The sequence below is a fragment of the Lytechinus pictus genome, chromosome 5 (genome assembly GCF_037042905.1).
Source record: "Lytechinus pictus isolate F3 Inbred chromosome 5, Lp3.0, whole genome shotgun sequence".
NCBI lineage: Eukaryota > Metazoa > Echinodermata > Echinoidea > Temnopleuroida > Toxopneustidae > Lytechinus > Lytechinus pictus.
In genome coordinates this window covers 24,207,072-24,223,206 of record NC_087249.1, presented here as the reverse complement: position 1 = coordinate 24,223,206, position 16,135 = coordinate 24,207,072, and the positions used below count along the sequence as shown (strand labels likewise).

Genomic DNA, 16,135 nt, shown 5'->3' with positions numbered 1-16,135 from the left:
AATCGATTATGAGATTTTTGCAGAAAATGAATGTACAAGTCCTATTCTATTCATAAATTAATTTCTGTGCAGCAATTTATTCTATTTTCTGAGATATGATGGAATTTTCACGGCGATGCCATACAATTTTTTAATAAAATGCGCAAATCCCATTGGAAACGTGTACTGTAGCAGAGCGATACGACGTTTTGACTGACCGCGAAATCAGTGCGCGCGGTCAACCAAACTGTCGTATCGGCTACCTGCACTGCATTGACTTTGCGCGTGAAAAGCGATACGGCGTTTTGACCAAGGTTTTGACTGACCGCGCGCATTGAAATCGCGGTCAGGGTTGTTTTATTCCCTATGGTGTTTTTGTACAGGGGAAATCCAAACCGCTCAAACCGAAATTACAAACACGCAGCTCTTTTGCGATATTTTCTATAATCCTTGGTGTTGTGTAAAAATAAGGATACCATTGTCAAGCAATTGTCTTGGTCTTTCCAACCATGTATTTTTTCTAGCAATGAATATGTTGTAAGGCCGGAGAACTAAGTGAAAATTATAGTAAACTTTGAAGTAGATTTTCTCTGAAATGGGTTTTCAACCGTCGTATGTGGATACGACGGTTCGGATGACCGCCGACGAGATGTCTGATACGGTTAATAATAGTGATTATTCATACTAGATATATACAACACAAAAAGAAATTTAGGTTCAAACTCGGTAAAAATAGCAGCATCCAAAAAGCGTGGCAAAGTTATATATTGATGCCTTACGACATTAATCAGGGTCGCGTTGGGATTCGAACACACGACCCTCTGAATACAAGACGAGACTAGAGTCAGAACCGCTACACCACGACTCTTACATACTTATCATCGGATATCGAACCACGAAAAAATACAATGTTCATCTTACAACACTACAACAGTAACTTCCCGAGTTCAAAACCAATGTACCGGTCTGCCTCTTCAATAAAGATTTAGTTTAATGCATTTTATGATAAAACTGTGGAAATGTAAAAATAAACCCGTATAAAGAAAGCTGAAAATACTGATTTATGTTTATAGATCCTGGGGAGTTATCAGTGTGATATTTAGATTATCGTTCCTCGGAATGGTGCGAGATGACAATTACTCTGATTTATGATGCCATAAACATGTCTAATTGATTTTTCCTTTCTTAAGAAGTTTTGATAAATTTACGAACCCAATCTCAGTTGTCATCTAAGAACACATGCACTATCTTCTTTATGAGCGGGACCTAAAACACATTGCCAAATCATTGATATACATCCATGACCAAACAACGCACACTTCGACTTTATGAAGGCCTACATAGAAGAAAAGACGAATGAATATTTTCAAGCAGTAAAAGGTTACGGTGCAATAAAACATAATAATCTAAGTATGGTATTAATATACCATTATTTAGCTCATTGGGTTGTATTATATCGGAGATAATATATATTCATCTCATTTAATACAAGTACAATGTTATAAGACTACACAAGATAAAATATTTGCGTGCAATCTTCTTATAGGTAACTCGTAAAACATTTCCATAATATGAAGAAATGATATTAAAAAAATTCTCTACATAGGCCTTATACTTTTACAAATCCCCCCTGTTTGTACCTTGTATATAGAGAGTTATAGTTTTATTTTTATCATAATCACTATAATTATTATCATTATCATTATTGATATTAATATTATCATCATCATCATCATCATTATTATTGTTATTATCATTATTATTAATATCATCATTATTGTTTTTGTTTTTATTATTTTCCATATGGCATGGGGTATAAGAGAATTTAAACACACGTATTCAAATATTTATTATAAAAAACAGGTTGTATTTACTATGATAAAATTGTTATTTGTATTAGACAAGGGTATGCATTCAGATATTATGTGATAAACATTTTCTTGTAACGGAATGATTACTTCGAATCTATATTTGTCGTTTTGTCAATATCACACATAAGATCATGAGAACGATCGATTTCAGAGAGATTACTCGTAAGTCATGCCATAATGACAACATCAATTTTTTTACATTCGTTTTATTCGTTGGTAGTATTACCAAGGCGGCATTACGTCTCGCGTTGTGTTTTGGTTCTTTAGTTGATGATCACCGTGAAATATATTCTAAACTTATCATTATATTCTCACTTGAGAAGAAACTCTGTCAAGCTGGATAGGTAATTCAAAAACTAAATTCAGTAGTTGTATTCCAGGGCAATATTTATTGTGTGATGACATGAGGGCTTTACAACCCAGTGGGCAAATGAAACTTATCAGGGTAATGAAATGGAATAGATTATTGTATTGTTATGGATAAATTGGAAAATGTGAAGACAGAAAAAGAGAACTTCTTTGGATTTATGTGTGCCATTTCGCACATTCGTTGGGTTTAGTGACATAACATGTTTCTTCGTCACACTATCTTGACGGAAGTCAAAGTGTAAGAATGTCTCTGCTTTTTCTTGTCTTGTTCACATATTCACACAATTGGTTTTGTTCTGTTTCCCATCTCACGCTTTTCATGTATATAGATCTATTTATTCATCATGCTCGTATTTGCATTCGTGAAAAGGGTTGTCTCTTTGAAGAGTTTGCTACCCTCATGTTATCACCCATGCCCTCTCTCCATTCTAATTTTCAGATTATATAATTATGTAGGCCCACTCGGCCACTCCGCGTACGAGTGGGTAGTGTATAATTTTCTTTCTATCTTCCCTACTCTCTTCTACCCCTCCCCTCGCATTTTTCATCCTCTACTCTCTTTTTTATCTTAAAAAAAGTTTTATGATATCTATCTTCATTTACAGAACGAATGTACTAGCTCAGTTTGTACAGCGTTGGTCTCGAAATCTAATAAACCGGGTTCGAAACCAAGCTGTTGTGCTAATGACCTTTAATAAGCCATGCATTTAGCATCATATCACGTATCATTTCCAGGTCCCTCGGAAAAACCTTAAGCCTCTAGTCCTATAGGCTTACTACCAGGCATTCATATTTTCTTAGCAGTCGGGGAAACTGATAAATAAACACTAATGATCCATATCTATCTATCTATCTATCTATCTATCTATCTATCTATCTATCTATCTATCTATCTATCTATCTATCTATCTATCTATCTATGTATCTGTCTGTCTGTCTGTCTATCTATCTATCTATCTATCTATCTATCCATCTATATATATATATATTTATCTCTATAGATCTATCATCCAATTACTCTATCAATCAATCTGCTGAATTACCGATCGATTTAACTAAAGCATCCCTGGCTATCATCTTTATTCTTCTTAAATCCATTTCGGTTCCAGTTTTTCACACACTTCTGTGTCGATGAATGGTGTCGAGCAAATCAAATAAGCAGGTTCAATTCTTTCCACTTTTCATGGGTTTTGATTTCCAATTCTAAAGAAGTTATTTTCGGGTCCAGTGAATTTGCTACAGTGTCGTTAAAGTGTCAGGACAAGTTCACGGTCAGACCACGTCGGATCAACCTGTACCAAACATCAACCAAGAAAAAAAAAATTGCTGGTGCCAATGGAAATTGCTGCCTTAAATATAAACAGTTTTCCTGTTGCCCCATCACAAAGAGTGATAATTTTTATTTGTTGAATTTCAAAACAATTGGAGTGAGAAATGGAAAGCCTTTGTATAGAGAAATACAATTCAATAAAATCAAACATTCGTGGCGCGGATGAACCAATGATGGGAAAAATTATCATCACACTTTGATTTTTTATTTTCCCCTCATGTTGCAAAATTTACAGCAGTTGATTTTTGCCTCTTTTGCTGAAACTGTTGATTATTTATTTTCTTGATATATTTGTTTAGATAACTGAGAGAAAGCTATCATTTTCTAATGGAATTAACATATAATAACATGAGACATTATAGCCGGCCCATCTTAAGTGTGTGTGTGTGCATGGGGGAGGAGGGGAGGGGGGGGCACCAGGGTTTACAACCCTTCATAAAAGTACCATATTTCAACCGAATCTTCTTGGTTATTGTGATGCTCATGGACTTCATTTAGAATGTTGAAATATTTTTGCGAAAATTTTGATAATTGCGTATGAAAAAAAAATCAACCACAAAACCCAAACAAAAACTCGATGCAAGAATAGTTGGTGATTGATTTGTATTGGGTATGATAATTTGTAATGGACAATATTACGATTTTTCCCTTTCCATTTTGAAAATTTGAATTCTATATACTCAAACTCATCGTTATGTCTACTATATTGCAAAACACCCAGTAAACACGTTATAATTAATAATCGGATTTCTGATGGCTTTAGAATATACCAGTTCTTTTCTTACCATCAATACGCGATACTTAGTTTAGAGTTTTCACGCAAGGAAAATGGTACTGTGCGATGCTAATAGTATCAAAATAATGTATAATATAAGTAGATTTTAATAACTAAAAGTACAACGTAAAATCAAACTTTCAAGTGACTACACAAAGAGGGGTTTGATGATTGTGTTGTATGGTTTGTGTCTAGTCTGGTTTCCATTGATTCTTAACCCGAAGGAGTACTCCATTTTTTGTTATGAACATAGATGAATATATGACTGATCAATACTCGTGAGACCGCAGTGAATTTCTAAAAATCGATTTTGTTTTCAAGTGCACACCCCTCCTTGTGCATGTACATTATGAAGGGGAGGGAGTTTACATTGCTCCGTTCAACCTAGCTGCGAATGAGAAGTCTATCTCTGTGACTTTCAGGTGAATTCTGGGTTCAAGACCTAGCTCGTGTTATCACCGTGAGTACTGACTACTTGACTGAAATTTCGTTACATCATTTTTCAGAAAGAAATTACATTTTTTCTTCTAGTATCTCGTCAATTCTTTACCTACGTGTAGGTGTCTATACAGGCCTATCTGTCATGTCTGTGGAAATCGAGGCTGCCTATGTCAAATCAGCATACGGTATTTCTCGAGAAATTTATAAGGGATGGGGTAAAATGACCCTCTCTCATGTAGGCAAGTGTGTAGAATTTAGAAGGACAAATCGTTCCCGGATCATTGCCCATGCAAACTAGTATTCGCAGATAGTTTAGATATATTGGTCCTCAATTGATAAAGAAATCATTGAAGTTAAATCTAGAAGAAGATGAATCAATAGTAGAATATCATGCATTCAGATATAATTTTCATATCCATTAAGTGAAATCTTATAAAAGTTACATAATAAGGTTTCAGCGGGACGCTCGTCGCCAGTTACAAACCGTTCAATAAATTCTGTGCGAGGTCACACTGACAATTATTTTTGTGTACAAAAATCAGGAACTTTATACGTACATTTATCGAGTTCCTTAGACCAAGGAGTTACCACCTTTCTTTCTGAAAGCATAACAGGACATGATGCTAATTATACAAGATGGTCCTGTTATCCAATAACGAAATTGTACTGTAAGGGAGTGAGAGTTAATTTCACCGCCAGTGGCTAGCCGAAACGCAATAAAGATGAATTTATTTCTGCCTAACCCCTTTTAAAAGACACGGCGTGTTCGCTGGTTTCCTTTTATCAGCGGCACATTCGAGCTTTTTACGGATTCCACCGAGCTAGATTCATGCTTTTCATCGTTTAATCCACGATTCTCTCTCTTTTTTGTTAAGAAAAGAGAGAAAGTGGATGTTCTGAGCTTGGAGAATGAACCGAGGAAGGATTACAAGATGCTAACAATATCGGACAATAATAACGACACAAGAGACCATTGTTGTTTGGTAGTTTACTCACATGGATTCTAGTCCGACCTATCAGTTCCTGGTCTAACATCAATAATTCCAACACTATTTTACCTAATGATCAAATTTGTACTTTTTATAAACGCCACTTGTTCCCAAACCAGCCGGGATATGGCTTTTTTATTTTTATAGAATCATATACATCTAACGGGAACCCCTGAGAGCACCCGGTTATTTCAATGTTCAGATCCCTTTCTTTAAATCAAGTCATTGTTGTTTATATTAGTTTGAATGATTAACAAGATAGGCTACTTAAGGAAAATAAATCATTATGAAAGCTGAAAAAGGAAAATTGTAAATCATTTCCTTATATTATGATCATTTTATTTCGAAAAAATTACACCCGGCTGAATTATGACAGATGATGAGTGACAATAAAATTGGTAAAGTGTAATAAAATAATGAAAAAGAGGGGTCCTCTATAGTTACTCTATCAATGAACTCACTTGCAAAATGAAGTACAAGGTACACCAGAAACACGAACCTACACACCGGTTGTATATTATTTCTATTCTCTTTGGGATGATGTTTAAAACGATCAAAACGGTAAGACAGCCGAGGTTTACAAAGCAGTAAACATTTTATCATTATCCTATCGCGGTTTGTATAATTAACTTTATCAGAGTACGATTGTCAACAAAAGCAATTTCAGGTAATATAATGTACAGTGTAATAGATACTTACTCTACCTCAGAAGGGGTAGGTATTAGCAATTTATAAACTTTGTGGGACGAATTTTAATACCCCTTCCAATTTTCTACTTGACGCTCAAAAGACGCACCGAAATGTTATCCGTGGGTGCGTTCAGCTATTGTTGCGTGGCTAGTAGCGCGACGAACGCAGTCACAGTTCTCACTTCAGCTTAATAAGTTCGGAAGTAGGTCCCAGTCTCGTGTCACACTTGGATGCCGAGTGTTCCATTCAGCTACTGTATCAGTATCACTATATCCAGGGAACTGTTCCATTGTCAGGATAACTCCTTTGCAATTAATCCTTTGTGATCAGAGCTGGGAGTAAACTCGAGGAGGTCGATACCATACTCTAAGAGCTTGGATGATGATTTTGGAATTAACAAATTAAAGGTAATGAGTTCTTGCTCGACTTAACTATTTTCCGAGGCATGTTATATGCTCTCTATCTATTAATTGCATCACATGGCTACTGTCATTCGAATCATCAGAAAGGTTTCACACTTGAAAGAAAGATGAAGAAATCGGAAATGGTGTCTTGCTGTTGCATTTTCTGTGGATGTTTCCTCTTTCTATATCAAGTCGAACTGCTTTGTCCATGGTCTTAGTTGTTTGGTCAAAGTCTTACAGCATTCAGACCTTTTCTATATGTCCTCTCATTTATCACATCACGAATTGAAGCTTGAAATATATCTTTGAAAAACACCTATTTGTCAATAGCCTCTTGGTTACGAAAAAGATGGAGAGTAACGATTACAGGGATTAAGTGGGAGGTGGGGATCTTTTCTAGTATCATCACCAAGAAGCCCATATTATTTTAAATCATTATGATCTTGTCAAACGAAAGTAACGGATATTGAAACCCAGGCACGTGATTGATAGAATGGTTACCATGGTAACTGAAATTACATTTTCCGTTCACCCTATTACCTTATTTTCTTTCTAAGTTATCCGAAAAAAATGATAAGGTAGGTATGTTGAAGGTATAACGAGTTACCTCCAAACTAAAGGATCAATTATACGGTAGTTGTTTTTAAGACCAACTGCCCTTCAATGAGGACAATCACACTGCTGTAGAACCATGTCCTTTAATGAAGGACAGGTTTATAATGAGTTTTTCGTTAAAAAGGAGAAATTCATATTTGATATTAAAGGAATATTGCTCTACCATCTTGATAATCATTACTATCTTAAACGGAAAGCCATGTTTCCCCCTATTTTCCCATATAATCATATTTTGATAATGTTGTTCGGGTGAAATGTCTTCTCTTATTCATGATAACAAAAGTTTTAGAGAGTCAGTCATGGAGTGTCATTCTAGTGGATATATTGATTATTATAAGACTATTATAAGGTGTATAGGAATCAGTGAGTAATTAAAGGTCAAGTCAACCTCAGGAAAATGTTGATTTGAATCAATAGAGAAAAACCAGAAAAGCATGATGCTGAAAATTCATTTGCATACCGACCGGGATGCATATAACTGTTTTGTGAAATTAAGCGAAACTTTAAAATGTCATAACTTTCTCATTTTACATCCGATTTTGATGACATTTTTAGTGTTATGCTTATTGGATTTTTCTCTTTTTATCCATAACAACTTTTTGTTGGGGTGGATTTTTCCTTTAAGAAATTGCGCAGATATTGTTCAAAGTGGCATAGGTGCTCTATAGCTGTAAACTATCCCCTATTCATTGTTTCACTTGTCTTGATAGCTGTATGTTGCGTCGTCTATTATAGAAACAGTCTGTTTCCGATTGTTTTGTCAGTTCTTTTCTACAGTTGTTTCCGGATCTGCTGCTCCTTTTCGTCTTTTGCAGAGTTTGAAAATTTTGCATGATCTTGAAAAAAGAGAAATAGTTGAATATTATAAGTTCAACTGTTTAAGCTGAGTAATTTAATTTATCAAATATTCAAGGTGATCTCTTCGTAACCGTTTAATCATCTAGATTTAAAACGCAGTTTCTGATCAGTAATAAAGGAGGTTCATTCCAGTGCAAAGTACTTCTTGGACTGCCTTAAGCTTTCTGAATCATTTTCAACAGGTTTATTGAAGCGGTGGGTGTTGAAAGAAGATGTATACACTTAATGCTTACGGCCCTCGAAGTGTGCAAACATCCAAATCTTTCAGTTGGGTTTTCTTTCCTCTCTGTTCGAGAATCATAGAAAGGATATTGATGCATAGTTCACAGAGTGCGATCATTTGTTGTTTGGCATATTTCATATTTGATTTTTTTTTAAATAAATGCGATTATGGGGGTAACTAGATGTTGATTGATGGGTCTCACGTTGGTCTAGGCCGATGAGGAAATATTGCATTATATTTTAAAAATGGCATCTGTCGCTTGGATTTTCAGAATAAAGATAGAGCAATCACTCATCCAGTATGTTGACCCGAGACTCTTGGAATATTTTGCTGCTAGTGCTAATGTCAAAAGACAGTCTCAAGAAGGAACCAAAGAGATAGGCATATTGAGAGGAAAGACTCCATCTTATATATCTTATATTTTATATCATTGATAATATTTAACCGCCTTGACTCTGACAAATCACCCTTGAAATATAGCCTGGTCATTTTTTTTACTACATAAACGGACCTTGAACATACAAAATATGTGTTCAATAAGATATTGCAGCGGGACTCTGTATGATTGTGACGAGCGTAGCAACCGAGCGAAAATTGTTATTTTCGCCCATGAAACTTTGCACATGAACTTTCAAAACGGTAGATACTACTGCAGTGAAAGGAGATTTTATATGAGCTAGCGTAGTGACGAAGCGAATTTGCTATTTTCAGAATTAAAAAAATATATATGAAGCACTCCGAAATCTATATATTTTACCTAAACTGTGTTTGACAGCAATTACCCCATGTGTTTTCTAGATACTGTGTCAACGTCATTGCTTTTGCTCTTAATTTGCGGAATTTTAGACTCAGATTTTAAAATATATAATGAATAGGCGTTCTGTGAAAAGTACACCTTTAATACAACCGTGCTCCTTTGTAACCGTATTTAAAAGCTATTAAGATTTTTTTTCGCATGGTCCTGGTGGGTCTTTTATAAAGCTATTCATGAGTTACGAGCGATTGCCGATTGGTGATTCTATATTAGAAGCTAGATCAACACCAATGAAATTATGGTGTGTATTATTTACCAGAAGAAAGGAACACCAGTCGTTCTTGAAGTCTCTCGGAAACTTTGTTACGAACAGCTTCATCAAACACCAATGGGATCTCTTTCATAAAGGTTTACGATTCTGGTAACCTTGCATGGAAACATGGCTCAACCGCCAATCAAAATAATGGTTCCTACGGTAATTACAATAACTGCAAAGTTTGTGAAAGTTACAATAACTGCTAAGTCTTTGTGAAACGAGCCCATGGACAGAAAGAATTATCGTATTAATCTGATATGGCTAATGAATTTCAGAAACCTGTTAAATTTCATTAAATAACTATACTTGAAGGACGTATTTTGTATCGAATAATTCAATACGGTCGAAATGATTCACCTAACAACTTCCTACTTATTCAGTTATTGAAAGAAACGGACATGGAACAGTTCCATGGGGTCCAATTTAGCATCTTGTGATTTTTCAAAATGTTTCATTAAGGGGTTGCAATACAGTAATTCTGACATTTAGGTAACTATATACCATAATAACAACCAATCGAAATAAATGTTTCAACGGATACAAAGTTATCACAATTGTAAGTCTTTATGAAAGTAAGAGGAAGCATTCTCGAATTATTCTGATGGGGCTAATAAACATCAGATATCTGTTAAATTTTATCAAATAACTTACTTGAAGGACGTATTTTATATCGAATAACTCAATACGGTCGAAATGATTCATCTAACAACTTCGTAATTATTCAGTTATTGAAAGAAACTGACATTGAACAATTTCATGCGGTCCAATTCAGCATCTTGTAATTTTAGAAACTTTCCATAAAGGGCTTAGAATTATAATCACTCTGCAATTAGGGCAACTACCATGATAACAGCCCATCAAAATAAAGGTTTCCGTGGATACAAAGTTTCCGCAATTGTAAGTATTTATGAAACGGACCATGAACAAGATGCATTCCCGAATTCATCTGGGGCTAATATTATTTCATTATATCTGTTAAATTTCATCAAATATATTACTTGAAGGCCCTGAGTACATCGAATAATTCATTTCGGTCGAAATCTTACAACTTCCTCATTAGGAAAAAAAGGGCAGTGTGAAAAAGAGACAGACATTGAAAAATACCATGGGGTCAAATTCGACATCTTGTAATTTTTAAACTGTTTATACAGGGCCTAAAATTATAGTCACTCTGTCATTATGGCAATTACCATAATAAAAGCCAATCAAAATAGGAATTTCCACGGATGCGAGTTACTTACAACAACATTTTAAGTCTTTATGAAACAGGCCCCGAATAGGGAGAATTCTCAAATTCATCTGGGGCTAATAATATGTTTCAAATATCTGTTAAATTTCATCAAATTACTAACTTGAAGGACATTAGTGTATCGAATAATTCATTTCGGTCAAAATGATTCACCTAACTACTTCCTCATTGAACATGTTGAAAGAGACGGACATTGACACAATGGTCTGATTTGGCATCTTGCATTATTTTTTTAACGCCGGTGTCACATCGTCAATTTAGACGTCAGAGTGACTTTTGAATGTTTTGGGGGAGTAGAGGAACGCACCTCGTGGGATTGTGAAGGCTGATATGGCTTGAACAAAACATGAAAGTTTACATCATAAATCATGAGATTTTGTCCTCACCACATACCCCATGTCACTCCGCGGCGTGGTGAATGATTGATGCTTTTGATAATCATAGAAATTACGATTGTTTAAATGACTTCGAAGACACATTGAATTACCACTAATTCATGTCGGATATTTCTACTTTCGCGGGTAATAAGTAAATATACTTAGATTGAGAACGTGCGAGATGTACTGGATGTAGCCATTTCCCCCCTAATCATGCATGTGCCATTTGAAGTGAAAACATTTGTAATATTTCTTGTTCCAAAAGAAAACATATATCTGTCTCGCGCTAAAATTAATATATTTTCACTTCTGAAAATAGATATATAAGGATCGTTCCTATATTTTCACATGAATTTTTTTAATGTATCAAGATAGAATCTTAAAGTATTGAGAACTATAAAAGTCAAGATAATTCGTGTCAGGGTCTTTGTTCTATTGTTGGGTATCCATTGCTTTTCTTGCTCCATGAAGACATACAATTTCTCTGAGAACTAGTCAGGCTAATATTGATATCTGAAGAACCGAATTGATTGTGAATGAACACTCGATGGTGCAGTTATGAAAATAATCATATTTTCCTACTGTTATGACTGTGTTGTTTATTTTTAAAAGACCATTCCCATTTTCGTAAAGGATTAGCATGATTAGCACCGAAGTAATTATTTATGATTTCTTTCTGCAACGGATTAGAATACATAGAAATCAAAGAAACAAAGGTAAAAAAGATTGAAAAAAAAAGATTAACCTGGAGATTACTAATCAATAGCATTTTCTTTGTTGGCAGGTTGCAATTACATTACTTTTCTTGCTTCATGAAGTCATATGAATGGATAAATTCTTTGAGAATTTGTCAGATTGTATTATTTGAGTGCGATGCGATGAAAAGATAAATCACCTCGTGTGCTTATTCTTTATTTTGTTGAATGTTTATCGAATCGGTTATGTTTTTTTGAGTAACGTGTGACAACTTTTATTATCAAATGAATGATTTATTAGCTTTATTTTACAAACTTCTACATACATTAAAGTCCAAGGTTGTAGAGAGATTTAATAAAGTCTTATCCGTGTCAGGGTTTTTGTTTGAATGTCGAGTGGCTGTTGCCGTCAATTCACTTTCTTGACGAAGGCATTAAATATATTGATAGATTCTTGATCAGTCCCGTGATAATGAATTGAATCTGATTTTAACAAAAAAAAAGTAATAAAAATATTATTTTCATTTCTTTCTAATAGGAAACCTATCAGTTTCTACTTACATATCAGGTACTTATATAGCGCTTTACCAAAAATATGATCAAAGCGCTTTACAATAATAACTAATAATAATAATAATGAAATTACATTTTACTTGGTCGATAGCCCGATTGATGGAATGAATTGTCTCAAAATTGTTAACTCCTCAAAGTTGCTTGCAATCTCGACGGCTCGGTCCAAAGGCTCCATGACATTTGACTGTTTATTACAAAAAAAATCATTGTGAAAGAGCTCGAAAATGATTTATGGTATCACACACAACACAAATCACATTTCAAATCTGATAATCTGATTCACCTTAAATTAAAGGATATTTTATTTGACTTGAGGGAGATGATCCAAGCGTCCATTATTTTGTATTATTTGTAATCTCTATTTTTCTCCGGGGTTTTGGTATGGTTGTGTTTTTCATGTTTAACCTTGTTCTCAATTATTGTCGTGTATGGGTTTTTCTCGTTGAAGTTTTTGTTCTTTTCATTTTTCCTATTCTGTATTCTGCTTATTAATGATACAGCCCCTTTTCATCTAGTCTTAAACAATATTCCTTCACCACAGCGACAATTATAAGGCATTTGAAGGTCAATAGGCTGTTATTTCCCGTGATTATTATAAGCAAAAATGATCCATTACTTCAATCTCATTCTCTCCGCCTCAGCGAGGTTTTTAAAGTGGAGGGGGAGAGGGATGGTAGAAGCCCAAAGAAAATGTGAGGAGCAAGGGTGAAAAAAATTGAGAAACACATTGAAGAGTGTTCCAAAATGGTATTTTAGAGCAATACAGTTTGATGATGATCGTGACAGCATACTAATTGTCCTACAGTTTTCCATTCCTCAAAGTCTCGGGGTGGGCAACTGGGGGCGGCGGGGGGGGGGGGCGGCAAAGGCCCCCTTTGTGCCTGCACTTTTTGTATGGTCAAATGACATTGCAGTATGGCAATGAATTAATCCGAGGTTGGTCGCTCATGAGAAGTAACGAACATCACACTTAAAAGAGTAAACATGGTTCCATAAACATGTTCAGTGTAATTCAGACATGTTTCGGTATCATATAGCAACACTTGCGATTGATAATAATTATAAAGGCCTATACTGTTGGGGAAACGATGTTGAAATGATGGTGGAATTATTGATGTTGATCATGTTGATAATAATAATGTTGATCAAAATAACCCATTGTAACTACATTACTTATGGACACTGCATGCAAGATGCAGATAATTATGTTATTGTTACATTTTCCATTTTCAATTTGGAAGATTACGCTCAGCATGTTCAGTGTATATTTGAGAATGCAGAATCTCCATTTTGTATAATGGGATTTGACTGGGTTTCGAATCCACAACCGTCCCGTTCCGAGGGGGAGATGTACAACCACTGCGTCAACATGTCCTTTTTTACATGTCTTGATCATCGACAAAACCAATTCACATTGAATATTGTATCGACGGGCTAATTCATCGTGGAGTTATTGTTTCGTTTTACAGATAAGTAATGATGACATACCTTGGATGAGCATACTATTAAGTACTCGGCATTTATTTCATTGTATCACGTTCTTTACTTTCCAAGACACACGGAATTATGTACAAGATATCGCAAACTGCACAAACATTGTGTAGTGATTATCTTATCAAGTAAACATCATTCGTCTCGCCATCATCAATGGGCCATCATTTGATCTGTGAGCAGGATGGCGCCGATCTTAAACCATGGTCTGATAAACCAAATACATGTAAACATCTATAAAGTTGACAACAATTCAACACTGTTCAAGACATGTTACAATTTATTAGCTAAATGCTTGTCTGTTACAACCAACAATCATTTCGACTTTACTTTTATAATTAGAAAGTCTTTATGGCATAATTCCCTAATCCCTCCAGACTCGAGGGCCGGGTAGAAATCACACGTGTACGACTTATTTTGGAAGAAGAATAATAACGTGTGTGACACGGATGAGCAAAGAAAGAAACCCGCCAAGGAAAATATCGTTGCTGAAGAATAAATGCGATTACGAACGAAAATTAGTAACAACTTTATTTAATCTGGCTAATCCCAGTAATTGGTGGTATGTTTGAGGTTTATGTTTGGAGTAAATAAAAGAATTAGGATGGATGCACACTCTTCATGGACATGATACCCCTCAAGTATTCTGAAAAAAAAAACACGGTATGTGTCAAAAGCAAACATCTAACTGGAATGACAAACGTTATCATGGAAGAATTTGACAAGCTCTGTCCATGCTCTGATTGAAAAGAGCCAGGACAAATTTCTTAGATAAATTTGATGATCCGCTGTTTACATCATTCGGGAGCATGCCTTTCAGGGATAATAAGTCCAAACCCAGCCAAATACACCTTTATCTCCAAATTTTACTATTATTTTGAAAAAAAGTGGCCTATAAAAATGTATTTATAGGGTACAAACAAGGAGTTACCAGCACTCTATCAGGGGCGGATCCAGCCTCCGCCAATAGGGGGGGGGGGGGAGGGAATTTTTTCAACCACATTTTTCCCGATCGACCGCTCGAAGTTGATTTTTGTTTGTTTCTTTGAAGGGGTAGTCCTAATAGTCACTTCTAAGCTTTATTCTTAACATAAATATATAATAATCTCATAAGCCTTATTCAAATAGTGCGAGCACGAAGCGCGAGCTATTTTTTTTTCATGTATATATACTCCCATTTTCAGTTCAATCCACCAATTCTATTAATTCTTTTAAACGAGGTTACCAATTGGCCAAACACTTATTTTAACAAAGTCTCTTCTATTCTTCCTTTTCTTTAATGTTTATTTTATAGATTATAACTTTTGTTTTATTTTATGTTAATTGTCACTTGTATTTATGTATATATTATCATGTTTATGGTCTATTTTCTGTTTGTAAAGGGGAGGGCTTCGTTGTAAAGCAGTTTTATAACTGAAACGAACTACCCTTCACTTTTCAATTTCAACAAAAAATCCATTTGTAAATCAAACAAAATAATGAAAGTTCGATTTTCGAGCTGAAATATGTTTGGTATGTTGACTTCAAAATTTTATATTTTAAGCTCCATATTGAGCAAGATATGTAAATCACCTAAGAGGCAATGCAAGCGCGAAGCGCAAGCGAAATTTTTTTTATAGTGACATGAAAATTATTCTAAATTATTTTCCAAGTCTCCCCCTCATCTTGTTTTATTGACTCATCTTCCTCCTCTTATGTTTCCCCTTCTTTTTTTCTCCTCTCTTTTCCCTTTTTTTTTCTTACTTTCCCCCTTTTTTCCTTTTTTTTGCTCCGCCAATAGGGGGGCCCGGGTCCCTCGGGCCCCCGGATCCGCCTATGCGGCTCTTTGGTACAAACAAACCGGTTTGATGTCGACGATGAGATTGATGGTGATTACAGCGATCTTTAATGGTGAAGTCGGTGGAGATGACGACGATTATGAGCGACATAATTATCTTACAAAATAAAGACTTACCCAGGCCTGTGATAGTAAAAAACCAAGAATTCTGTCATAAATTAGTCTATCAATAATAATCAAAGATTTTTATTGTAACCTATTAACCTGTCTTTTCGAGAGCTTGTGTGCTGTCAAAATTCGTTCGCTTGAAAGCCCCTGGGGATAAAAAAAAATGAATGGCTTTTTCTCGATTATGACCA

The 16,135-nt window shown here is 35.1% G+C and overlaps 1 protein-coding gene across 3 annotated transcripts in view; it reads left to right on the top strand.

Annotated features, from left to right (window-relative positions):
- The first annotated feature begins 4,650 nt into the window (after positions 1–4,650).
- The window catches only part of LOC129262240 (ADAMTS-like protein 5), a 28,063-nt gene continuing 16,578 nt past the window's right edge, over positions 4,651–16,135 (top strand). For 2 of the 3 annotated variants that reach the window (XR_010293702.1, XM_064100066.1), the window contains exon 1: positions 4,651–4,784. The gene's annotated coding sequence lies outside the window, so the exon portion shown is untranslated. The remainder of the gene's footprint in view (positions 4,785–16,135) is intronic. The other variant, XR_010293701.1, reaches the window with a different exon arrangement.